The 25763-nt window shown below is 44.6% G+C and overlaps 1 protein-coding gene across 1 annotated transcript in view; it reads right to left on the bottom strand.

Moving 5' to 3' along the window:
• Nucleotides 1-25763, bottom strand: part of FHIP1A (FHF complex subunit HOOK interacting protein 1A) — a gene marked incomplete at its 5' end in the record, with an annotated part of 105238 nt that overhangs the window by 46942 nt on the left and 32533 nt on the right. The gene's annotated exons all lie outside the window — the stretch shown is intronic.

Here is a 25763-nt window from a genome sequence, read left to right on the forward strand (position 1 = left end):
GCACAGGGAAAACCTGCTTGGAACTTAGGAGGAGCAAAGAGCTGGCGAGGTGGCCCACCCCCTCGGGTCTCCACTCCTGCTTTCTGTTCCTCCCTGACAACGGGCAGCATCCTCTCTGCACCCAGCAAAGCCAGGCTGTCCTTGCTCCAAGCTTGGTTCCTAACTTTCTACCCTGGGTGGGTAAATACTTGTGTTAGCTGTCCTTTCTTTCCCGAGCAGGAATTCAAAAGTGTACGTCCTTTCTAAGCTGGAATTCTCAGAATTTAGAGATAATAATTTAAGAAAGAAAAAGGGCATTTTCAAAAGGCAGTTGAAATGGACTGCAGTGGGAATACAAAACACTTGCATCTTAACCTTTAGGAGCTGGGGACCTTGGGCAAGTCAAGTAATCTTCGGCGTATCAACTGCTGTGGCTGTACACCAAGCATGGAGCCTCTGACCTGCAGCATCACCTCACGTAGGAAGTTTACCATATGTTAACGAAGAAGGTCAACAATGAGATGTGGTGACAGCTTCTGTGAAAAGCGCTTTTCTCCCCAGATTTTGGTGAGAACATAAAGACGTGAGCCTCTACAACATAACAGAAAAGCACTTTGGAACACTTAGAGGACAGCATAATGTAAATGTAAAGCTGCCACATCAACCTTCTGTGGATGAGATAATGTTAAGGAACTGAAACATCTATTCCGTATCCTCTATGCCTCTCACAAATAGAGGAATAAGCTCTATTCCTCACAGACTCTGGACTGACCTTTTCCAGTCAGGAGCCTTAGTGTTCTCAGCTGGAAAATGATGGTTTGAACTAGATGATCTCGCCTCTCAGTTCCCAAAATCTGAGGTTCTTTGATTCCATGTGAGTGGCATGAAACAAGAGCTAATTTCAGTTCTTTGTTTTGGTAATTTTATCTTCCAGCATAACAAACACCTAACTCTATTCTAGTGCAGTGCTAAGGGTGCTAGCGACTGTTTTTTGATACATTTTTTTAACCAACTGCATATTTATTGAGTGCTGTTCATGTGTATAATATAAATACTAGCAGCTGAGGGTACATAAAAGAAGTATAAGAAACAGCCTGTCCCTCATGGTACTTAGAGCAGCTGGCTGGTGAAATTCACGTGATGAGACAAGTGCTAGACTGCCTGGTCCGTGGTCAAAAGCACAGCAGCAGTTTAGGGATGAGAGAAAGCAGTGTGTGTTTAAGTGCAAGGTGGTAGCCCAATATGGGGACTGTACTGGGGTTTAACAGATGAACATATTCTGGACAAACAGACAGGCAGTAGAAACAATAATCTAGCAGGAACACTGTAATAAGCATAGAGGACCATGAGGGTACTGCTCTGACTTCAGATTTGCACTTGAAAATCATGGGGATGGTGGCCTCGTAGAATGAGTTTGGGAGTGTTCCTCCCTCTGCTGTATTTTGGAAGAGTTTGAGAAGGATAGGTGTTAGCTCTTCTCTAAATGTTTGATAGAATTCACCTGTGAAGCCATCTGGTCCCTGGGCTTTTGTTTGTTGGAATTTTTTTTTTTTTTTTTTTTTTTTTTTTTTTTGCAGTACGCAGGCCTCTCACTGTTGTAGCCTCTCCCATTGCGGAGCACAGGCTCAGCGGTCATGGCTCACAGGCCCAGCCGCTCTGTGGCATGTGGGATCTTCCCAGACTGGGGCACGAACCCGTGTCCCCTGCATCGGCAGGCGGACTCTCAACCACTGTGCCACCAGGGAAGCCCTGTTGGAAGATTTTTAATCACAGTCTCAGTTTCAGTGCTTGTGATTGGTCTGTTTATATTTTCTATTTCTTCCTGGTTCAGTCTCAGAACGTTGTGCTTTTCTAAGAATTTGTCCACTTCTTCCAGGTTGCCCATTTTATTGGCATATAGCTGCTTGTGGTAATCTCTCATGATCGTTTGTATTTCTGCACTGTCAGTTGTTACTTCTCCTTTCTCATTTCTAATTCTATTGATTTGAGTCTTCTCCCATTTGTTCTTCATAAGTCTGGCTAATGGTTTATCATTTTGTTTATCTTCCCAAAGAACCAGCTTTTAGTTTATTGAGCTTTGCTATTGTTTTCTTCATTTCTTTTTCATTTATTTCTGATCTGATCTTTATGCCAAAGATGTCACAAAGAAAGAAAACTACAGGCCAATATCACTGATGAACATACATGCAAAAATCCTCAACAAAATACTAGCAAACAGAATCCAACAGCACATTAAAAGGATCACATACCATGATCAAGTGGGGCTTATCCCAGGAATGCAAGGATTCTTCAATATATGCAAATCAGTCAATGTGACAAAGCATATTAACAGATTGAAGGGGAAAAACCATATGATCATCTCAATAGATGCAGAAAAAGCTTTTGACAAAATTCAACACCGATTTATGATAAAAACCCTCAGGAAGGAGGCATAGAGGGAACTTACCTCAACATAATAAAGGCCATATATGACAAACCCACAGCCAACATCATTCTCAATGGTGAAAAACTGAAACCATTTTCACTAAGATCAGGAAAAAGACAAGGTTGCCCACTCTCCCCACTATTATTCAACATCGTTTTGGAAGTTTTAGCCACAGCAATCAAAGAAGAAAAAGAAATAAAAGGAATGCAAATTGGAAAAGAAGAAGTAAAGCTGTCACTGTTTGCAGATGACATGATACTACACATAGAGAATCCTAAAGACACTACCAGAAAACTACTAGAGCTAATCAATGAATTTGGTAAAGTAGCAGGACACAAAATTAATGCACAGAAATCTCTTGCATTCCTATACACTAATGATGAAAAATCTGAAAGAGAAACTAAGGAAACGCTTCCATTACTTTGCAACAAAAAGAATAAAATACCTAGGAATAAACCTACCTAAGGAGACAAAAGACCTGTATGCAGAAAACTATAAGACACTGATGAAAGAAATTAAAGATACACAAACAGATGGAGAGATATACCAATTTTTTGGATTGGAAGAATCAACACTGTGAAAATGATTCTACTACCCAAAGCAATCTACAGATTCAATGCAATCCCTATCAAACTACCAATGGCATTTTTCACAGAACTAGAACAAAAAATTTCACAATTTGTATGGAAACACAAAAGACTCCAAATGGCCAAAGCAATCTTGAGAAAGAAAAGCGGAGCTGGAAGAATCAGGCTCCCTGACTTCAGACTATACTACAAAGCTACAGTAATCAAGACAGTATGGTACTGGCACAAAAACAGAAATATACATCAATGGAACAGGATAGAAAGCCCAGAGATACACCCACATACCTATGGTCACTTTACTTTTGATAACAGAGGCAAGAATATACAATGGAGAAAGGACAGCCTCTTCAATAAGTGATGCTGGGAAAACTGGAGAGCTACATGTAAAAGAATGAAACTAGCACACTCCCTAACACCATAGACAAAAATAAACTCAAAATGGATTAAAGACCTTAATGTAAGGCCAGACACTTTCGAACTATTAGAGGGAAACATAAGCAAAACACTCTATGACATAAATCACAGCAAGATCCTTTTGACCCACCTCCTAGAGAAATGGAAATAAAAACAAAAATAAACAAACTGGACCTAATGAAACTTAAAAGCTTTTGCACAGCAAAGGAAACCATAAACAAGATGAAAAGACAACCCTCAAAATGGGAGAAAATATTTGCAAATGAAGCAACTGACAAAGGATTAATCTCCAAAATTTATAAGCAGCTCATGCAGCTCAATATCAAAAAAACCAACAGCCCAATCCAAAAATGGGCAAAACACCTAAATAGACATTTCTCCAAAGAAGATATGCAGATTGCCAACAAACACATGAAAGGATGCTCAACATCACTAATCATTAGAGAAATTCAAATCAAAACTACAATGAGGTATCACCTCACACCAGTCAGAATGGCCATCATCAAAAAGTCTACAAACAATAAGTGCTGGAGAGGGTGTGGAGAAAAGGGAACCCTCTTGCACTGTTGGTGGGAATGTCAACTGATACAGCCACTATGGAGAACAGTATGGAGGTTCCTGAAAAAACTAAAAATAGAACTACCATACGACCCAGCAATCCCACTACTGGGCATATACCCTGAGAAAATCATAATTCAAAAAGAGTCATGTACCACAGTGTTCATTGCAGCTCTATTTACAATAGGCAGGACATGGAAGCAACCTAAGTGTCCATTGACAGATGAATGGATAAAGAAGACGTGGCACATATATACAGTGGAATATTACTCAGCTATAAAAGGAAACGAAATTGAGTCATTTGTAGTGAGGTGGATGGACTTAGAGTCTGTCATACAGAGTGAAGTAAGTCAGAAAGAGAAAAACAAACACTATATGCTAATACATTATATATGGAATCTAAAAAAAAAAAGGTTCTGAAGAACCTAGGGGCAGGACAGGAATGAAGACGCAGAAGTAGAGAATGGACGTGAGGACATGGGGAGGGGGAAGGGTAAGCTGGGACGAAGTGAGAGAGTGGCATGGACGTATGTACACTACCAAATGTAAAATAGATAGCTAGTGGGAAGCAGCTGCATAGCACAGGGAGATCAGCTCGGTGCTTTGTGACCACCTAGAGGGGTGGGATAGGGAGGGTGGGAGGGAGACACAAGAGGGAGGGGATATGGGGATACATGTATGCGTATAGCTGATTCACTTTGTTATACAGCAGAAACTAAGACAACATTGTAAGGCAATTATACTCCAATAAAGATGTTAAAAAAAAAAAAGAAAATCATGGGGAAAGTTAGGTCAATGGGTAGGATGGAGTCAGATTAGGAGGGGTTTCTAAACACAAGTGAAGGAATCTGGATTATCTTCTGCAGGTAACAGGGACCCATTATAGGTTCTGGAGCGTGGGAAGGACATTTAAACCACCCCTATTTGTTTTTTTAATATGATTTACTAGTTGCAAATTTGTTAGCATTTAGAAAGGTTGGATTTTTACCGGCCCGAAAGAGAACACTGATGTCTCCAACCCTGAAGCTTCCTCCCCGACACAGGGTCTCCTAGCAGGGTGCTCCAGGACTCGCCCTGTGCCCCTCAATTACTCTTCACTTGGGGGGAGGGTGGCAGGTAACTTGTCACTTTGCTGAGCCTGTCCCTTCCTCTCTCTGTTCTCTGGGAGCCAGGCCACCAGCAGGAAGTACTCATTCTTCTCTGTGTCTGGGAGAGTCTGTCTAATTCTGGGGCTCAGTATCAGGAAATCTTACCCACAGATGTAATCCCTATTCTCCAGCATCAGTTTTACTGATAATAAAGGTATTGTGGTCCTCTATCTGCCTCACTCCTTTTTTCTCAACTTGCCAGAACCCAGATGGGAAAGAAAGCCCTTTATACCAAATTAGGCTATACTGACTTTTCTGAAACTGCATCACAGGTCGCTCAGCTACACGGATCCAGTTTATACTGATTCATAGAAATGCTTCTGACTCTAAGCCCAGTGCTTCAATGAATCAGCACTGTCCTCCAGACACTACCAACTTACAGCAAATCACCAAGGTGGTACCAAGAGAAACTTATGGCAACACACAGGCAGTCCTAACAGGGACCTCGGTCCAGCCATTCAAAACAGCCGCTGTTTGGGCCCTCACCAGTCCCCCATCCTGGCATCTCCTCTTCTCGGCTTCCCAATGGTCAAACCCTTTCTGTCTGTCCAAGGCCCACACCACCCCATTGTTAGGGAACCGCTGACCGAAACTGCCCACCTTGGCCAAGCAGGATGATAACCACTTGCACAAGCTGTCTCACAACAGGAGGTCCCGATAAGGAACCCGGTGCTGTGGCCGAAACTAACTGGGAGAATTCAGGAGGGACCAGAAGGAGGCAGGAGACGCCAGCCCATAATATGTCCTGCCAACCTCCCAGCATCCTTCGCGCTAGAATCCATCTTGGCTGAGAGAGATGTACCTGCCACCAGAAAGGACCCTGAGCCAGACTAAGTATGGGCCAAGCAAGACGACTGGCCAGAGACAACCCAGAAACTCACCCCATCACCACAAAACCTGAGACTGCGAGCCACGTGGCAAAGCAGTTCTCCTGGGGTCTCTCACCCCGCTGCTCTCCGCCCCAGCGCCCCTTCCCAATAAAGTCTCTTGCTTTGTCAGTACGTGTGTCTCCTCACACAATTCATTTCCAAGTGTTAGACAAGAGCCCACTCTCAGACCCTGGAAGGGGTCCCCCCCGTTCCTGCAATACCATGGCACCAGGTATGGCTTATATTAAAGTAGTCCCCACGAGTCACATTTTCCCTTCTTCCCTGCTAAACCCCCGTTCTACATTGTTGAGATAAAAATCTATGTTCTATTCCCTCTGGGGTAAACAAGCAGAATATACACAAGATGAGTGATAAGTGAAATTGACTCTTCTAGGGAGCAACTACACTTTAAGGGATTAATATGTGATGAGGCTAAATTATAACATGTTGGTTATGTGAGGATGAAAATTCTGAATACACCTTTCCCAGCTGGGACCCCTGTTAACACTGCTTTACCATCACCCTTCTCAACCCACCAGGAGGACAACCGGACACATGGACCACGAAGCTACTTATCTCAGGTACCATTTCCAAAGGAGATGAAAAACGTTGTTTATTACTATCATTATCATTAATTATTACTTTTTTTTTTTTTTTTTTTTTTGTGGTACGCGGGCCTCTCACCATTGTGGCCTCTCCCGTTGCAGAGCACAGGCTCCGGACGCGCAGGCTCAGCAGCCATGGCTCACGGGCCCAGCCGCTCCGCGGCATGTGGGATCTTCCTGGACCGGGGCATGAACCCGTGTCCCCTGCATTGGCAGGCGGACTCTCAACCACTGCGCCACCAGGGAAGCCCAATTATTACTATTATTAATAGTAGTTCCGGAAATAGCTGCCATTTATGGAGTCCCAGCTCTGTGCCAAGCAATGTGTTAGGTGCTTCACATAAATACATTACCTGAGTTAATTCACCTGCAGGGTAGGTTGATGGGGTTCTCATCTTACAGATATGAAAATTGAGGCTCACACACTTGCCCCCCAAAGTACACAGTAAGTGGCAGAGATCAGATTCATGAGAGACCCGGTCTGCCCAATACCAAATTTTATGTTCTTTACACAATACTATTGTCTTGGAAAAGCCAAGACAAGGATTCTAACAATTCCTTGACATTCTCATCCCTTGCCCTCTGAAAACACAGCAGAAATACTTTGAAATTGAACAGTTGTATCAACTATGTGGACTGATTAAAATCAAAGACACTGCTTCCCATTGTAAGAGTTCAATTTATGGCATTTTGTAGGATTTATACCCATCCCTATCCTTTTACCACCACACCCCTCCTCCAACCAATTCAGCTCCATTTCTCAGAAGCAAGCTGCTCCCAGTGACAGAGCAGGACTTCATTCCAGAAAACAGTTTCTCCAAAGAACTCTCTGAGCACCTTATTCCTGGACTCCACAGAAAGAGGTGAAATTCATCATGAAGCCAACAAGAGAAAAAAATAGATTGAATGTGAGACACCAATTTTCCTACTGTCACTGGGACAAAATGCCAACAATAGAGTCAATGCCCTCAGCAAAGGACAAGTGTAAGAATACATTAAACTGCCACTCACAAAAGCATTCCCTTCTGGCCTGCTCCTGTCTACCCTGCAAGTACTCCGGTTCCTCGGACCCAGATCACACACCAGGACTGAGTCCACGAGCACCAGCTAGAGATGTGAGCATGGAGTCACTTAGACACAATGATGACTTCATTACTCCAGTCACAATACAGTACCACTTCTGTTCCCAAAGAGAACACTGGTTTTCAAATATGGATCTCCAATATTCAAACTTGATTTGGAATCCAATGATTCACAACACGCTTTCAAGCATATCATACAGCAGTGGTTCTGAACCCTGGCTCCATGTTAGAATCACCTGGGGAGCTTTTTAAACTTACCCATGCTCACATCCCACCTGGATCCAGGTAAATCAGACTCTCCAGGGGTGGGGCCAGGCTTCCTTTGTTGATTCCGATGTGCACCAAGGTGAGAACCACTATCACAAAGGATGCCTACACTGCACAGGTGATAAAGAAGTATTTAAGATATTGTATTTCAGCTGCTGGAGTAACAAAAGTAAAAAAAGAAAGAAAGAAGCCTGGTTTTCACGGAACAGTAGTCTGTAAATATAAAGATGACCAATCATATTCTTTCCAAAGAAAACTCAGGCCCAGAAGGTAATGAGCATTTCGGATCTCAGGGCAAAGTCAGTGATGAGACCCCGCCCTGTGTTGCCCACTCAGTCGTCAAGTTACCCTGCTTGACAGACACCATCTTCTGCCACCGATCACATGAGATAAGTATTTTTCAGAGCTTGAGAAAAGATTTAAATCTCTATTGAAGGAAACAAAAGAATAATTTGGAAGCTTCCCAAAACTTCATTTATGCAACTGGGTAGAAGAATACTGTGCATTATTGAAAAAGTTAATTGCCCAAATGAGTACTAGTGGATTTCCCAGGAATAACAGCAGGATTTGACTAATTCCCAACTATTATGGGAAGACCCATTACAGAAGAGTTACTGTTCTGAATTAATGAGTAAAAGAATCCAAGCCCTGGTTGCAAAAATAGGTTGATATACTATCCACTTCTTTACCTTCCTTTCATCATTAAAAGAGCCTGGTCATGAACATGCCATGTTGTGAGCACGGTGAGGTACAAAGGGACCCTACCATCATTCTGGGCTTCCACCCTCACTCTCATGATACGAACAAAGGGTTCCATGTGAGAATCTGCAGATTAATTAAGTAAAAAATAGCTCCTTTCTTCTTATTAAAACAGGGCCACCCAAAAATTAAACCCAAGAGCCTCTTCTTAGATCCACTAGATGGTGCAAGCTCTCCTTTTGGAACAGACTTACCAGGAGGACAAACTCAAGCAGGACATTAAAAATTTACTGTGGGCGCACCCGAGCAGCCCCTGCACTGCACAGGAGCCTGCATGGGAAGGGTACTTGCTGTCTGAGAATCTTTCTATTTTGCAACTAAAAAAAGCATAAGGAGGGGCTTCCCTGATAACGCAGTGGTTAAGAATCCGCCTGCCAATGCAGGGGACACGGGTTCGAGCCCTGGTCCGGGAAGATCCCACATGCCGCGGAGCAACTAAGCCTATGTGTCACAACTACTGAGCCTGCGCTCTAGAGCCTGCGAGGCACAACTACTGAGCCCAAGTGCCACAACTACTGAAGCCCGCGCGCCTAGAGCCCGTGCTCTGCAACAAGAGAAGCCACCGCAATGAGAAGCCCACGCACCATAACAAAGAGTAGTCCCCACTCGCCGCAACTAGAGAAAGCCCGCGTGCAGCAACGAAGACCCAACACAGCCAAAAATTAATTAATTAAAAAAATTATTTTTAAAAAAAGCATAAGGAGAATTTTTCTAAATCCTGCATTAGGAGCTCAGGATTTAACTTAACGCCATGGAAAGACTCACTGGAACTAAGATTTACTTCGAGGGGAGTAATGGGAAGAGATGATACCAAAGCCTCAAGACCTGGAAATCTCGGTTGGGTCCAAGCTCGGCCATAAGCAGCTCTGTGAGCCTGAGCAAGTCACCTAACCTCTCCAGTCCTCAATGTTGGTATCTGAAAAACGAGGAGCTGGGACTAGACCAACTCTGGAATTAGGTCTAGCGCTAAAATTCGATGAGTGTACATAGCACGTTACGTTTCTATCTTCAATTCAATCTCTGCATTTTAGATGTGGCAAGAACTTTAAACACGAAGGATATGTTTCATGAAATCCATCCAATCTGAAATTTGTGTAAATTAGATATTAATTCACTTACTGAAAAACTGAGATGTTATTAATTCCTTTACTGAAAAATATCTATAGAGTGCCTACTGGGTGCCAAGCATCGGGCCACCACTGTCAGGGAATAAGGACGTGGTCACAGATGAGAAACACCCCCCCCGACCCGGTCCACATGTAGCTCCCCAACGAAACTGAAATCCAGTGGACTTTAAAGTTCTAAACTTCAAGTTCTAGGAAAAACTGCACAGCTAAATCTACTAGTTCTATTAAAGCATTTAACACAAATATAAATATCACACATCTTACCCAGATACTTTGATGTCTTGATAACTAACCAGGGCAACCATATATTGTCAATTATTTTAAACTTGATATCTCATAGGCAACTAAAACCAAAAACAATACGGAAAAGTTTGCCCACTTCGCATAATTTCATTATACGAAGATGTGGAGAGCACGTTTCAGACATGAATCTTAGAGCCATCACTGATTCTTCAATAATATTTTTTGTTCATTTTCCTTCTGCTTCTTTCTGTAAAATATCTATGTCTTCCTTTACATTCTCCCAGCAACATCTGTCTCAAATCTGGTCATTTCCCTTCTGGACCTCCACAACAAATAAGCGTTGTCTCGCTTTCAGCAAAAGTCACCTCCAGCCAATCCTCAACGCCCCTTCCCTCAAGTTCCTCACTTGTCTTCCACTCCACGCCGCCCCAGAGCGCCCGCTGTCAGCGAAACACCAGTTCACCAACCTGACGTGACCACGACAGCTCTAAACCATCCCATCTCTCTTCAGCTTTCTCCTCACTCCCTCATATTTGCTCCACACACACACACCCCTGCACCTGCTCACCACATCCATGTTCACACATTCACTCTTATTCAGAAAACAGTACAATACCTATTATGCACAAGGCAGTGTGCTAGGTATGCTGCCACAATACTTGCTCAATGAAGAGATGAATAAATACACATGTATGGTCTCTACGCTCATGGCATCTACCTCCTGATAGCACAGGTAAGACATTAAACCCATAATGATCGTACGAGGGGATCCTGAAGTGCCACGTGAGTGATACCAGCCAAACTCTAAGAAGTGAGGAGTGATTGCCTCCTTCTGGCTTGATCACGAAGACTTCCAGAAGGTGGCATATGGTCAGGATCCTGGAGGAGGAGAAGGATTGGGGTAAGTATAGTCTCAGGAGAAAGGCCGCTCAAGTAGAGGGAAGCATAAGCACAGGCTTTTAACTAGAAGGCTAATTCACACTCAGTGTAGAGCAAATGGCCCAGGGGAGCTGGAGAAGAGGGTCTATGGAGAGAGCAGGAGGAAGACACTGGGATTGGCCTGGGGAAGATTCAGAGTCACGCTCTACCAAGTCCACGTCTGAGTTATTTCTCCAGTACCTTGATGTCTACAGTTCTCTGCCCATTTCCTCCTGGCAATGTGCCAAATGTCATGTTAATACAGATAATAATAGTAGCAGTATTACAGTATAGTATTACAGACCAATGAAAGCACTGCTGGGTCATCTATAATTATGATTTTCCAACAAGTACATAGTAAATACAGAAATCGTTATAATAGAGTTAACGCATACATAGCACTCTGTGCCAGGCATCATTTTAAAGTCATTCAACCCTCACAAATCCTATAAGGTAGGCACTATTATTATCACCCCCATTTTACAAATGGAAATGAGGAAAATGGCTCAGAGAGGTTACAGGTTCTGCCCAAGGGCACACAGCCAGCAAGAGGCAGGGCTGAGATATCGACCCTGGCTGCCTGACTCTCAAGTCCACATCGTATTAAACCCTCTGCAAAGACCTCATTCACTGGATACCACTACATCTAGGTTTGTGTCAATGAATGAATAAATCTGCCCTCCTCTTTGCTCTCTATTTCGAGTCTGTTTACTCAGGCCAGTATTGTTTGGTTTTTGTTTTTATTTGTTTTGGCACAGCATTAGATACAGCAGTGTAGAGACAAGGATGCCCCCAAGACACCATGAAGCTGTCAACACCAAGGTGATGACATCATGAATCCTATGGCCGGTTAGTTCACTATTTGTTCTGTGAACATGCAAAATGGGGGGAAATATTTAGATTTTCATTCATATAACAATATGCCCAGGGCTTGGCTGCACACACACCACGTGCCTTACCTGGAACCTCCGTGTCTACAAAATATCCAAAGACACAGCGTTTAAAGCAGGCTGGAAACTTAGTGCAAGACCTTAGATATTAATTACAAGATTTTGTTTAGGAAAAAAAAAAAAGAGGTGAATGTTCCAATAGCTTCTATTATAATCTACTGCCACATTCTCAGATGCTTTCCACAATAAATACTAGACATATCATCTTGTTCCACAGTTGGTCCACAAGTGATAGCTCTGGGACAAACAATGGATTCTCCTAGGTTTTTCTATATATTGATAAAGAGAAAAGAATATTTGTGTATGGATCTAAATACCTGTACATGTCATCTTTCTACTTAACATACAGTATGAGAAGTGAAAAAGTAATAATGGTTACCGTCAACCCGAGAAAATCTGCCCATCTCCTCTTTATTGTGTAACCTCCAGTTACAGCCTCCTTTTCCCTTCTGCCCACAGCACCAAAGCACCTGGTAAGACCAGGTCGGCAGTGGAAAGGCGATGCCCTGTAATATTCTGGGATACACATGACATCGGTGAGCGGCCAGTAATCCCACTGCCAAGCTGACATCATTTCCATTTGAAAGGAGTTTTTATGGTCTTGACATCACTGTTTGCATATCTTAACAGCATCACAAAGGAGTGCAAAGCTGATTTCAGGGTGATGAGTCATAGCACTTGCCCAGCATCCTGAACAATGAGAGGTACTTCCCTCAATCAAACACCATGCACACATCAGGGGCAGAAACACATTCCTAGAACCCAACAATCTTCTTTCACTACTCAACCTTTAGATACTATGACTACTAAGTCTTTAAATTATGCAAACTATTGTCACATCTGCCTTGCTGGCTAAAACAGCTCCAGAGGGGGCAGACCAGAACCTCATGCCCATTTTAATACCCTGCTCACTTGGAAGAGGCTTCACGGCTTCCCAGACTGTTGTTACCTACCTTCTTGTCTGATGTTCCCCACAGTTTTGGGAAGCTGACAGGGTGGGATTACTACACATGAAAAAACTGAATCCTTAAGTGAGTTAAGATCCTTGCGATCACACATAAAACTAGAACCCGGGCTTCCCTGGTGGCGCAGTGGTTGAGAGTCCGCCTGCCGATGCAGGGGACGCGGGTTCGTGCCCCGGTCCGGGAAGATCCCACATGCCGCGGAGCGGCTGGGCCCATGAGCCATGGCCACTGAGCCTGCGTGTCCGGAGCCTGTGCTCTGCAACGGGAGAGGCCACAACAGTGAGAGGCCCGCATACCGCAAAAAAAAAAAGAAAAAAAGAAAAAAAAAGAAAAAACCTAGAACCCATGTCTTCCAAATCCTACTTCAATAAAAGAGCATAAACAGCCAAAGGGCCAGCAGAAGGTCACAGATCGGTATGATCACCCGAGTGTGGCCCGTGGAGCACCTGGGTGTTGGCTAAAGTGTGAACTCCTGGGCCTCAGCCTCACCCATGAAATCCAAATACCCAGCCCTTGGGAGTTTACATGTAAGAAGTTCCCAGGGAAATGTTTTCCCACATTTACGTTTGAGAACCTCTGACACTGAGAATTAGAACAAAGAGGGAAATAACTCTATGAACAACTGAATCGACATCACATTCTGAGGGAAATAAGGGAAGAGTAAATCCAAAGTCATGCTGTCTATGAAATAATGTAAAAATCTGCTAAGGAACAATAAGCATATTACCTAAAATCAAAACACGATAGTACTGAAAATGGTAAAAAAAAAAAAAAAACACAACTCACTGTCCAGTAACATACAGTGCCATGGGAGGGATGTGTCATTTAGAGACTCGGCTGGTTAAGTTAATGGTATTATGTATGTAGTGCTAAGTGCCAGAGACAATAAGCTCGCTCAGTGCAGCATCTCCTTTATTCCTCACAAGAACTCGATAAGGTAGGTGTTATTACCCGCAGGTAATACATATACATAGATGAGGGCACTTGCCACAAGGCGCTGCTAGTTAAATAGCCAAGAGCCAGAATTCCAACTAAGGTCAATCTCAAAGGCCATTTCTCGCAACGTTAAGCTAGATTGCTTCCCCGAATTGTATTAATCAAATATAATGCATTAATAGAATGTATTAGATTGCACATACTTTCAGTTTTCAATTAATAAATCAAGTATTTCCAAGTCAAAGCCTCTTATAACTGTTGCTGAAATCTTCTAGGTCTGTTTAATAGCTGGGTCTCGTTGGATAGAGCAATGATTAATTTAGGCTGTCTCAAGCTGGCCCGCTTAATATGATTTTTTTCAATCCAAGTTTAACAGTGTCACATAGCTGCAGGCCCACGACAGGACTGGGCCTTCTAATTATCTCATTCGACTGCCCTTACTGATGGACGACAGCGATAGTCACATCTGGCCCCTCTGTTTCCACAGAGCTCTCCTGTGGAGCCCAGGGTAACAGGAGACACAATGATTGCTTGGGCTTTGTCCCCGCCATCCCAGATCCTTAGTCACCCCTGCATCCCCAGCATCAGACAGGAACCACAACGCTATAAATGAGCTTGAGGTGGCACCAGGCGCCCCAAGCCTTCCTGCTGAGCTCACACATCACAGAACACGGCTGCCCCCGCTGCCAGCTGGCCCTGGAGGGACCCCTCCCTGCCCTGGAGCCCGCTGGAGCCGCCTCAGAGGCTGTGAGGCCATGGCAGCAGCTTCCAAGAGGAATAACCTCATTTCAGCAGGACACGCCTGAGAGCCCTTCCCCTCACACAGACCAGCATCTGTGGGCCCAGGTGGGCACACAGCTATGTGTTCAGCACAGTGGAGATGAGAATCATTCCAAGTAACTCGTTTACTCCAGGCATGGTGAGAAACAAAGTTCCATATGAACAAGGACAGTTCAACATCACTGCAGGAAGAAGATAACGAGCTAGCAGAAAAAAGAGCAGCATTTGGGAGCCTTCAGTGATTGCAGAGGTTGGGTCAATAACGTAGAGAATGCATTTTAAAAAGCAAATTGTTGGGCTTCCCTGGTGGCGCAGTGGTTGGGAATCCGCCTGCCGATGCAGGGGACACGGGTTCGTGCCCCGGTCCGGGAGGGTCCCACATGCCGCGGAGCAGCTGGGCCCGTGGGCCGTGGCCGCTGAGCCTGCGCGTCCGGAGCCTGTGCTCCACAACGGGAGAGGCCACAACAGTGAGAGGCCCGCATACCGCAAAAAAAACCACAAAAAACTAGAACCCATGTCTTCCAAATCCTACTTCAATAAAAGAGCATAAACAGCCAAAGGGCCAGCAGAAGGTCACAGATCGGTATGATCACCCGAGTGTGGCCCTTGGAGCACCTGGGTGTTGGCTAAAGTGTGAACTCCTGGGCCTCAGCCTCACCCATGAAATCCAAATACCCGGCCCTCGGGAGTTTACATGTAAGAAGTTCCCAGGGAACTGTTTTCGCACATTTACGTTTGAGAAAAAAAAAAGCAAATTGTTGAAATGCATAAATAGAAATAGGAAAGGGAGAGACCAAAATATGATCCCACTACAGTTTTCGGTACGGTTCACCCCAGAGCTAGAGTCTAGTGTAGAGCTCCATGACTCAACAGAAAACTATAAAAGATTTAGCAAAGGACCACCAGATTTGAAAAATAAAATCTCAAATTTCCAGGGCCAAGATGGCATCCTAATTTCCTCCTTCTTCCAATTTCCCACTGAAAGGGGAATGACCTGATCGAAGAAACTTTACAGCATTATTGGAAACCAGACATAAAACGTCACGGTACTTGTCTTCTGGAGGTGACACAGATGATAGCAGAGTGATGAAGGGCACCAACCTGCTGGGCATCCAAAAACGCAACAGGAAGTCAGCCAGAAGAGCAAGTAGGGGACTTGTCTCTACTCTCGTGCCACCCTGAGCACCGCCCCCCCATATCCCAGACAAGAGATGCGTGGAGAAGGACGGATATAAGAGACAGTTAAGTGACAGGCTGCTCCGTCCACTCCTCTCTGGAGACTGAAACACCGGCAGAAGGGACCAGTGTAAACCTCCTCTACACTCAGCGCCCAATTATAGCTCATTAACACTCATTAACGGTGATAATTTGAAGACGGTACACAATTGCTCTTAATATCTTCAGTCACTAGTTTCACCGGCCATGAAAGTCAAAAACATCCCTGGCTAGTGGGAGCCCCACTGGGCTCTAAAGGGGTCCCAGCCCACCGCACCCACAGACACACAAAGAGCAAGCGGGAGACTCACAGGTGTGGCTGCTCCCAGCCTCTCAAAATTTCCATCTTTTCTTCTCTAGTCCCCAAAAAACTTCCATCCATCAGCCTAAGTCAATAAGCCATGAATTATTGAGCTCACAGGATATAGATCATGAATATGTATGTGTGTGTTTGGAAGATGAGATTCTAAAACAAATGGGCCACATATATACAATGGAATATTACTCAGCCATAAAAAGAAACGAAATTGAGTTATTTGTAGTGAGGTGGATGGACCTAGAGTCTGTCATACAGAGTGAAGTAAGTCAGAAAGAGAAAAACAAATACCGTATGGTAACACATATATATGGAATCTAAGAAAAAAAAAAAAGGTCATGAAGAACCTAGGGGTAAGACAGGAATAAAGACACAGACCTACTAGAGAATGGACTTGAGGATACGGGGAGGGGGAAGGGAAAAGAAAAAAATAAAAATAAAAAAAAATTTTTTTAATGGGCTCCACAGTGGCTTATAAGAAGCCAGCACACATGCATGCCTTTAAGGAAATGGCTGAAACTAGTCTACCCGTGTATATTGTTCAAACATGATTTTAGCACACAAGAGATGGTGGAAAAATCAGTGTTTCTGGTGGGTTTTTTGCTTCTGTTTTTCCAAGTGCACGTGTATGGAATAATTTGCTGAATGAAACACGGCTGGCTGCTCTCCGCAAAATCCAAAGGTATGGGCTTTCTTTGAGGTCATGGTTATTGCAGCTAGCGCCTGTGAGCTGCCATCGGAAAAGGATGGTGTGTCATTATTTTTCCTTCCTTCCATCCTTTACTTCAGCACACTCCCCTCAAGGTCTCCACCTCCAGCCACCACAGAGAGCCCCAAACTTCTGCCCTAATTCCCTCACAGTCTCCAAATAAAGGAGCCAAAATAACCCACAAAACAGAACAGCCTAGTTTACAAGATACTTGACAGAAAGAATATGACGGGGCCCAGCATGCTCTGTATGCAACGCCGTCCCCTCTTGCAACCTTGCTGGGGCCAGGGCAGCACTGAAGCCATCTTTGGCTGCTACTGCCAACCATCCACCGGTCTCCCGCCAGCCCAGGGCCCCTAATCGACAACCTGGACAAAGATTCCTCTAAGCTGGTGACAAAGCCAATCAGCCCGCTCCACTTCTGGGCTTGTCTGTGGCTCCTCAGCCTGATCACTACGTTCAAAAAAAAAAAAAGAAAGAAAGAAAGGGGGGTGGGGGGCGGCATCTCTCTCTACCTGGGGACTTTCTTCTACTATTACTACTATTATCAGCATCCTCAAACATTTATTGATCACCTAAAATGTCCAGGACACCATGGTACCCCCATTGCCAGGATCAGCAAACTTTTTCTGTAAAGGGCCAGAAAGGAAATATTTTAGGTTTCACAAGTTACATACAGTCTCTGTCATATACTCCTTAAAAAAAAAATCTTGGAAAAGCATAAAAAAATTCTTTTTAAAACTTGTGGTAAAGTACACATAATATAAAATTTGCCATTCTACCCATTTTAAAGTGCACAGTTCAGTGGTATTAAGTACATTCATATTGTTGTGCAGCCAACACCACCCTCCACCTCCAGAGCTCTTTCTGTCTAATGAAGCCGAAACTCTCTACCCATTAAACAACTCCCCATTCTCCCCTCCCCCAGCCCCTGGCAACCACCATTCTAATCTGTCTCTGTGAATTTAAGTGTTCTAGATACCTCATGGAAGTGGAATCATACAGTACTTGTCTTTTTATGACTGCCTTGTTTCACTTAGCATAATGTCCTCAAGGTTCATCCATGATGTAGCATGTGTCAGGATTTCCTTCCTTTTTAAAGCTGAATAATATTCCACTGTACGTATATACCATGTTTTTGTCTAATCATTCATCCGTAGATGGATGTAAAAACCATTCTTAACATTCAGGATATAGAAAAACAGGCCACAGGCCAGACCTGGCCCACAGGTCATAGTTGCCAAACCCTGCTATAGAGGCACCAAAAAACATACAACACAAACCAGAGGTTCTGAAAGTTTCTCAGTCTCTGGCACCTTCAGTATATCAGTAATTTTTCACAGCACCCCTAAGCCAAAAGAAATACCCAACCATCCCGTCTATTAAGGATTTAAGTCCAAACAACTTACTATGTGGTTAGGTTGGGCACTCGAACCTCAGAACCAGACTGGACACTGCCAACCTCCCACCCTGTTCCATGCGGATTTTCATGTGATACTTGATTTTAAGCACAGCACCCAACAAAAACTCGGTTTTGCAGAAAGTGTGCCCATATTGAAAGGAATGTATATTTAATGCAGAAACTGGCTTATTTCAAGTTAGTTAATTCACGTGGTGTCCAACAGGTGTCACTGTATTTCCCTCATAAATGTAGGCACTTTTCACTGAGTTCTCCCACCAAGAAGCCCAGGGTTCCTTGGCACACTGTTTGGGAACTGCAGATAGAGACTCTTCCAGGGGTTTCAGATAAAGGTGGGGAAACAGAGTCAAATACCAAGAATATGCTGAACAAGAGACAGTAGCACATGCTCAGTGTCAAATGACCACTGACAGACACTGAGCTACAGGTTCTAGACAAGAGACAGCCTAGAGCCCCAAAGTCAGGGACAGCTGCAGGCAGGAGTGGGATTTAGGCTTCCCCTTGAAGAGAGAGTAAGACCCGACAGGAGAAGAACAAGCGAAGGGAACAGACTAAGTACAGGAGAGGCCCCGACGTAAGAACGAGGCGGGTGGGAGGGGGTGCACACTGAGGAGACCTAGGAAATGAGCCACTCAAGGTTTCAGAGGAAGGTGGTGCATTTAAAGATGTGTTTAGAAAACTTAATCCAGCAGCTATGGGTGCAACAACCTGAAGAAAGAAGTCGTAGCAATGAGACCCATGTCGAGGTGTGGTCGAGGTGTGTGCAGAGGATGACCTACATGGACACTGTTGGGAGAAGAAACAAAAAGGATCAGACTAAAGAACCTTATGGGAAAAGGCTGGCCTTGTAGCAGGGGGGAGCATGAGAAGAGATTCAAGAATAATCAAGGTTTCTAGACCAGGTAACTAGGGGAAATGATGTCATTCACACAAAGGAATTGTGCAGAAGCTGCGCTCAGGTGGCCCGGAAAGAGAATCTGAGTGTTGCTTTTGGTATTCTACGTCTGAGGGCATGGCAGGTCGCTCAGGAAAAGGGATCCAGCTGGTGGTTGATCAGCAGAGCCCAAGCCCTGGGCACGCCCACACGCAGGGCAGGAAAGGAGAGAGGTCGGACGGACTCTGAAGGAGAGCAGGAAAGTCTGGAGGGTGGAGGTCAGAGGGGAAGCAGGCAACGCCGGTCCAGGAGTCAGAGGCCTCAGGTTTGTAAGTAAAGCGATTCTTTAAAATCCCAATATTTTAAACAAATGTTTAAAGTGCATTTAATGATGTGGCGAGAGGAACGCTGGCGGTTGTACCCGGGGAGCAGCAGTCTGATGCTTGGTGGTCGGGACCATCTCTTCTCCTAGGAACCTTGACTCCCTGCAGCCCTACTTTCTCCAGCCCCTTCCCCCTCAACCCTTCACTGCTCTTGAAAGTGCTTCCTTTCTGTTTTTTCAGTTCCCCACCATGCTTCCCAAAATGCCAGTGCACCCGCCGACCTAACTGTGTCCCCCCCGGACTGTCCCTGAGCCCCTCATCGTCGGAAGCCCCCTGCACTGAAACTCCTTGCTACGGACATAAGAGCTCTCCTGCCCTGGGAGTCAGGGTACGGCCTTTGCCCAGCCCCCATCCTCCTGGGCCTCCCCTGCACAGCCACACTCCGGGTGTAGTGCATCCAAACACAGCCCCCGAGCCTTGGCTCCCGCCAGCGCTCAGTCCCCAGATGTCCTTCCCCAGCTGCTCGCCTTCATGGCTCAGCACCCACTCACTCTCCCTAATCACCCACTCCGTGTCACAGCGCACCCCCCACCCACCCGCCCCTGCTGCTTTCTCTGTCACGGCACTTATCTTAGTCCATCTCGTTTGAAGTTTGTGGTTGGCCTGTCCGTCTCCTGGGTCCCAGGTCACAAGCTCCACGGAGACGAGAGGGGTTTTCAGTCACCTCCATCTCCCCACAGGGTCTGATCACGTGTTTTGCACCCAGCGCACACTCACCAAGTGGTCTTTGAACACACGATATTACCCTCTGCCTGCGTATGAGATGGCAGACTCTGTCCTGGAGTGAGTACCGTAATACCTTTGCGTGTGACAGTATACTGCTTTCAGAATGCTCTCATGGAAAGGACTTGAGGACACAGGGAGGGGGAAGGGTAAGCTGGGACGAAGTGAGAGAGCCGCATGGACATATGTACACTACCAAATGTAAAATAGATAGCTAGTGGGGAGCAGCCACATAGCACAGGGAGATCAGCTGGGTGCTTTGTGACCACCTAGAGGGGTGGGATAGGGAGGGTGGGAGGGAGACGCAAGAGGGAGGGGATATGAAGATATATGTATACATATAGCTGATTCACTTTGTTATAAAGCAGAAACTAACACACCATTGTAAAGCAATTATACTCCAATAAAGATGTTAAAAAAAAAAAAGAATGCTCTCATGTTTGAGGCAAGAGGAGTGTTACTATCCCCACTGTGCAGCAGAGGAAAATGAGACTCAGAGAGGTTAAAAGCTTTGCACAAGGTCACACAGCAGTAAATACAAGAGCCGGGATTAGAACCCAGATCTTCTGACTCATGGTCTAGAACTCTTCCACCACACACCCTGCCTCTGTGTGAATCCGTGTAATGATAAGCTTGACTTGGTGATGGTTACCTGTGCTTGAGATATTGCTCTGCTGTTTATTCATGTCTCATATGTTGTTGGCATATCTGCCTGCCACATTAAAGTCTAACTATGTTTTAGGTTCCAGAGGATAAGGATCAATATACAGACTTAGGCGGTAACTCTAAACTGTACTTTCTCATGTGTTTCTAGAAAATTTCAAGCCACAATTTACTTAAGCACTAAACCCAAACACGCTCTTAGAGTCGCCATCTCTCACTGCTGATGAACGCTCTACAATGCTGAAGCGAGTACAGACATGTGCTGATGGCTTCCATGTGCCCGTGCATACCCACTCTTCATCTTTTCCACCCTGCTCTGAGCCCCGATTCACCTGTATGCACCAATTTTCTCCACGATTCCCTTGCCACCTGGATTCCATCTGGGTTCACCCAGTGGAGTCCAGCAGGAGACTGGAGGCAGGGAGGAGAGTGAAGTTTGGCTATTTATTCCCCTGACTCCCTCCCAGATTGGCTGTGACCCACGTCTGAGGTTCCTGGTTCTTATCAGGGAGTCTCTGCATATAGCTCTCGGACCCTTTATGCACAAATTCGGTCTCAGGGTGGTGACCGTGGTAAACCTGCCCAGAATATGGCCACAAATTCTTTGACATTCCTATCGTCAAGATGTGGGGTCTATGTCCTCTCCCCTTGAAAGTGGGTGGGCCCTGCGACTACCAGGAACAATAAAACATGGCAGAAGTGACACTGTTTCAGTGCACAGACTGGCAGCTTCTATCTAGGGATGCTGGGGAATGCAGGCCTCCTCTGAAGGCCTTTCTCACACTGCACAGAAGTCTCAGACACTCTGGCCAACCTCTCCCCACTCCCTTCATCCGGGGTCAGGTTTGCATTGCAGTCTGACAGTTCCCCCAGCCTTCCCCACCTTGCTTCCTATTTTCTCTCTCACAAGCACTTCCCCCAATAAAATTCTTGCACATTTAATCCTACCTTGGCATCCTCTCCTCTGAGGACCCAGACTAATACAGCCATCCCAATAAATATTCAGCCTTGAAAACTGAGCTTTGATATTAAACATATAAAGACAGTAGAACTAGCTTCTGCTGAATAAGGGTGGTCCCATGAATCTAAGGTCATAAATAACCAGTCTTATATTGGGTTGGCCAAAAAGTTCATTTGGGTTTTTCCATAACATCTTACAGGAAAACCCGAATGAACTTTTTGGCCAACCCAATGCAATCGGATGTCCGTATGTATGGCTGGATCTAATTCCTAAATGATCTATATTAACACGGTATCGTTTTCTTTAATAAGACTTTTACATAGTATGATTTTCACCTATCTCCAGAAATGTATCCTTCCCCAGATGTCCAAAATAGGTTCTCAATCCCTTGTCCAAAACCTGGAGACCATGTGCATTTTGGAATTCAAAACTTTTCAGGAAGTAATATGTACATCTGCCACAGTTGACATAACAAACCCAGCAGGTCTGGCGCAAAACTCTACAATCAAATACATTAATACAGCAAGTCCCCTACACATGAACAAGTTCTGTTCCGAGAGCACGTTCATAAGTCCAATTTGTCCGTAAGTCCAACAAAGTTAGCCTAGGTACCCAACTAACACAATCGGCTAATTGGTATTGTACTATAATAGGTTTATAATACTTTTCACACGAATAATGCATAAAAAACAAACACAAAAAATAAAACATTTTTAATTTTACAGTACAGTACCTTGAAAAGTATGCCAGACACGTGAACCAACTTATGTGATTGGACACGCAAATGCACATTTGCATCTTTGAAAATTCGCAACTTGCAGGTTCCTACGTAGGGGACTTACTGTACTATGTCCACCATGAAACATACAAACATTAACACACGTGGTATAAAAATAAATAGCCTGGAGACAGTGCAGGGATGGGTTTGCCACCAAAGGAGTTCAGCAAAGGTTAGACTGCACTGCAATATGAATTATTAAAAACATTCAGTTTTCAGAGCTTTTTGAATGTCTGAGTGTGAATAAGGGATTGTGGGCCTACATATCCACACTAAACTATGCAGCCCTTTAAAAAAAATAACAAACCAGATACTCCTTTGCACCAACACAGAATAAATGGCCATCCCCCAGCGCGGGATGAAGACGGCACCGAGCGGAACCCGAGCAGAGGCAGGGTGACGTTACGCATCTCCAGAGAGGGGAGAAGAAAGGTGGAGACGATCTTCACCTGTCAAAGCCCCACGCCCACCTTTTACTGCCCTCAACCCTTTGTAACGACTTTATCTCTGGTTAAGAAAGGCTGTGGAAATATTGTTTATGAGTATTGACTGTGATGTGGGAATATTTTTAAACCTGAATTTATCTCTACTATTTATGAGACAGAGAAAGTTCACCCCTGCAAACTGCCTCCGTTGATTGCAGGCAACTAAAATGTTAGACGTAAATTGGGAGCTGAGATAGTCCACAAAGGAAATGTATGTAGGGTATTAAATAAGCCTCAAGGCGAGGGACACTGAATATGAGAAATGTGGACCGGAGCCGCTCCAGTAGCCCGGAGACTTCCGGGTGTCCCTTCCCGGGTCAAAGGCGAAGACACGGGGTGTGCGTGCTCCCACTGGGGGCTCCTCAGAAACACCCAGCCCTGCACTTCCCTCCCCCGCCCTGAGCCCCTGTCCGGCCGCTCACGAGAGGCTCTTCTCTGCATCAGCCACGTAGGGAGCTGAGAGCCAGCAGAGAGGCCGTTCACCTTCCTCCTCTGGCCTGCTTCCTCCTAAACCTCCTCATTCTAAGTGATAAAAACACAAACGATGGAAGATGAAGAGCAGGGAGCGAAATAAATTAGGAAGGAAATATTCTCCCTAGTCGCTAAATAGCCCTGGGAGAAATGGTCTGCAATGATGGGTCAAAGTTAAGGAATCTTATTAGGAATGGGAAATTCAAATCTAGTAATTCCACTTAGTATTTCATATATTCAGTATTGACTGTTTTTTCCCCCAATAAGCATGTATTAACAACTTCATGATTTTTCAATCTCATACTTTAATGATGGGCATAACTGAGAGAACAATGTTAGTTAACACACGTAGGTGCTGTTATTTTTCTCTGGGAACCACTGTCTGGGAAGGTACCAACACTCTGCCCAGCACCTTAACAAACATCATTCCATACTTGTGCTGTTTATTCAACCCCCAGGTCTAAGGGACTGCGCTCAGCACTGGAGATTCCCCAGGAGACAAAACGGGTGTGAGCCTTACCCTCAGGAAGCAGGCAGAGCACCGTGGAGACATTACACAAGGTCCTGCACATTGAATGATTTAATTCCACTCGTGGTAAGTGCCACGAAGGAGAAGTACTCAGAGACCAGTCAGAGCCTCCTAACAGCTCTCTGAGGTGGATCTCATCCTCGATTGTAGATAAAGAGTTATCATTAATATTTGTAACAGTACGGTATGCTAATTATAATAACATAAAATGTCCTGGACAAATAATAATTACCATTATCACTATTATAATAATGACTTGGGAAATAATTTTATATCAGCCGGTCAATGAGAAAAAGGATGGGAATAAATGAGGAAGAAAGTCTAAATGCACGAGAGAGTATGTGGATAATTACTGTCAAAGAATTTCCAGGGCACCATCCTATTCCCCCACAAAGGAAAATTCCTCCATGCAGGGGCTTAGAGACCTTCAGACACCCACCCCTCCTCCAGAACAGCAAGGTACTAACAGAAGGACAAGGTAGAAACAAATACAAGGTTTGTATTTTCCAGAGATGTGTCCCATATTTTCCAAGACAAATTTAATTTCAAAGACTTGGTTCCTTGGTTCCCATAAACCAGTGAAATAACCTGGAACCCTCAATATGTTCAAACCACAACCAAGATTACCTCCTGAACCCAGAAGTAACACAAAAATCCTAGTCAGACCAAGTACCCTGTTTGTTTTGTAAAATATTGCTACTGTGCTCAAAAGGCACTAAATGGTAAGAGGTGAACACCTTCCACCAAGACCTGCTGCTCTAAACGAGAACTCCCATCAGCACCACAGCCAGGCTTCAAAGTTGCCATGATCAGGTGTTCTTGGTTTCTATAAGACGTGAGCCCATGGAAATGGAACGTCCAGATATACAAAGGTGGGCGCTCCATCAGAAGGCACGCGATACGTTGTTCCTTGCTTCTCTCCCTGCCAGGGCTGTCAATGCCAATAACTTGACAAGGATCCTCTGAACTAAGTACTGTATATGTGTCTTTACTTAGTGAAAAAAAAAAAAACTCCTTAAAATTAGAATGCTAGGTCCACGATGTCTCCTGATAGCTCACAATAGAAAAGATATCAGTTGATTTATTCTATAAAATGAGAGCATCATAAGGAATTCAGAGTGATGCTAACGAGGCAGCCAACCTTTGATGGGACCTTCACTTGGCTTCACTTTAATGTTTGCTGTCACAAAGCTGTTATAATAAAAAACTATGTTCTGTTAAGTAGATGGCAGCTGCAGGGCACTTGTGCCACCAGTGTCCCTCTCCATGTCCACAGGAAGCCTCACACTCTCTATGACAGACTTCTTAAGCTCAGAGGACAGCTTCACAGAGAGTTCCAAGTAGCCACTACCTATGAACTCAAGTAGACACAAGAGCCAGTCCAGTTGCCAGTGCGTGTTTAGACTCCCTTACTTGACATTCACAATGTCCTGTTCTATGACATCAAATGGATCCCATCAGACTTAAGCTGTTGCCGTCATTAAGACCTGTAATTGATACTGGTAAGGAATATGGATGGAATGAGAAGGAAAATAAGGCTAAAGTCGCCATCAAGTCAATTACACTGTGTTCGCCTTCCTCAGTTTCCATCAGTTGTACTAGAAACAGGTAAAAGATTACATCA

The sequence above is a fragment of the Hyperoodon ampullatus genome (assembly GCF_949752795.1).
Source record: "Hyperoodon ampullatus genome assembly, chromosome: 1".
NCBI classification, from domain to species: Eukaryota; Metazoa; Chordata; class Mammalia; order Artiodactyla; family Ziphiidae; genus Hyperoodon; species Hyperoodon ampullatus.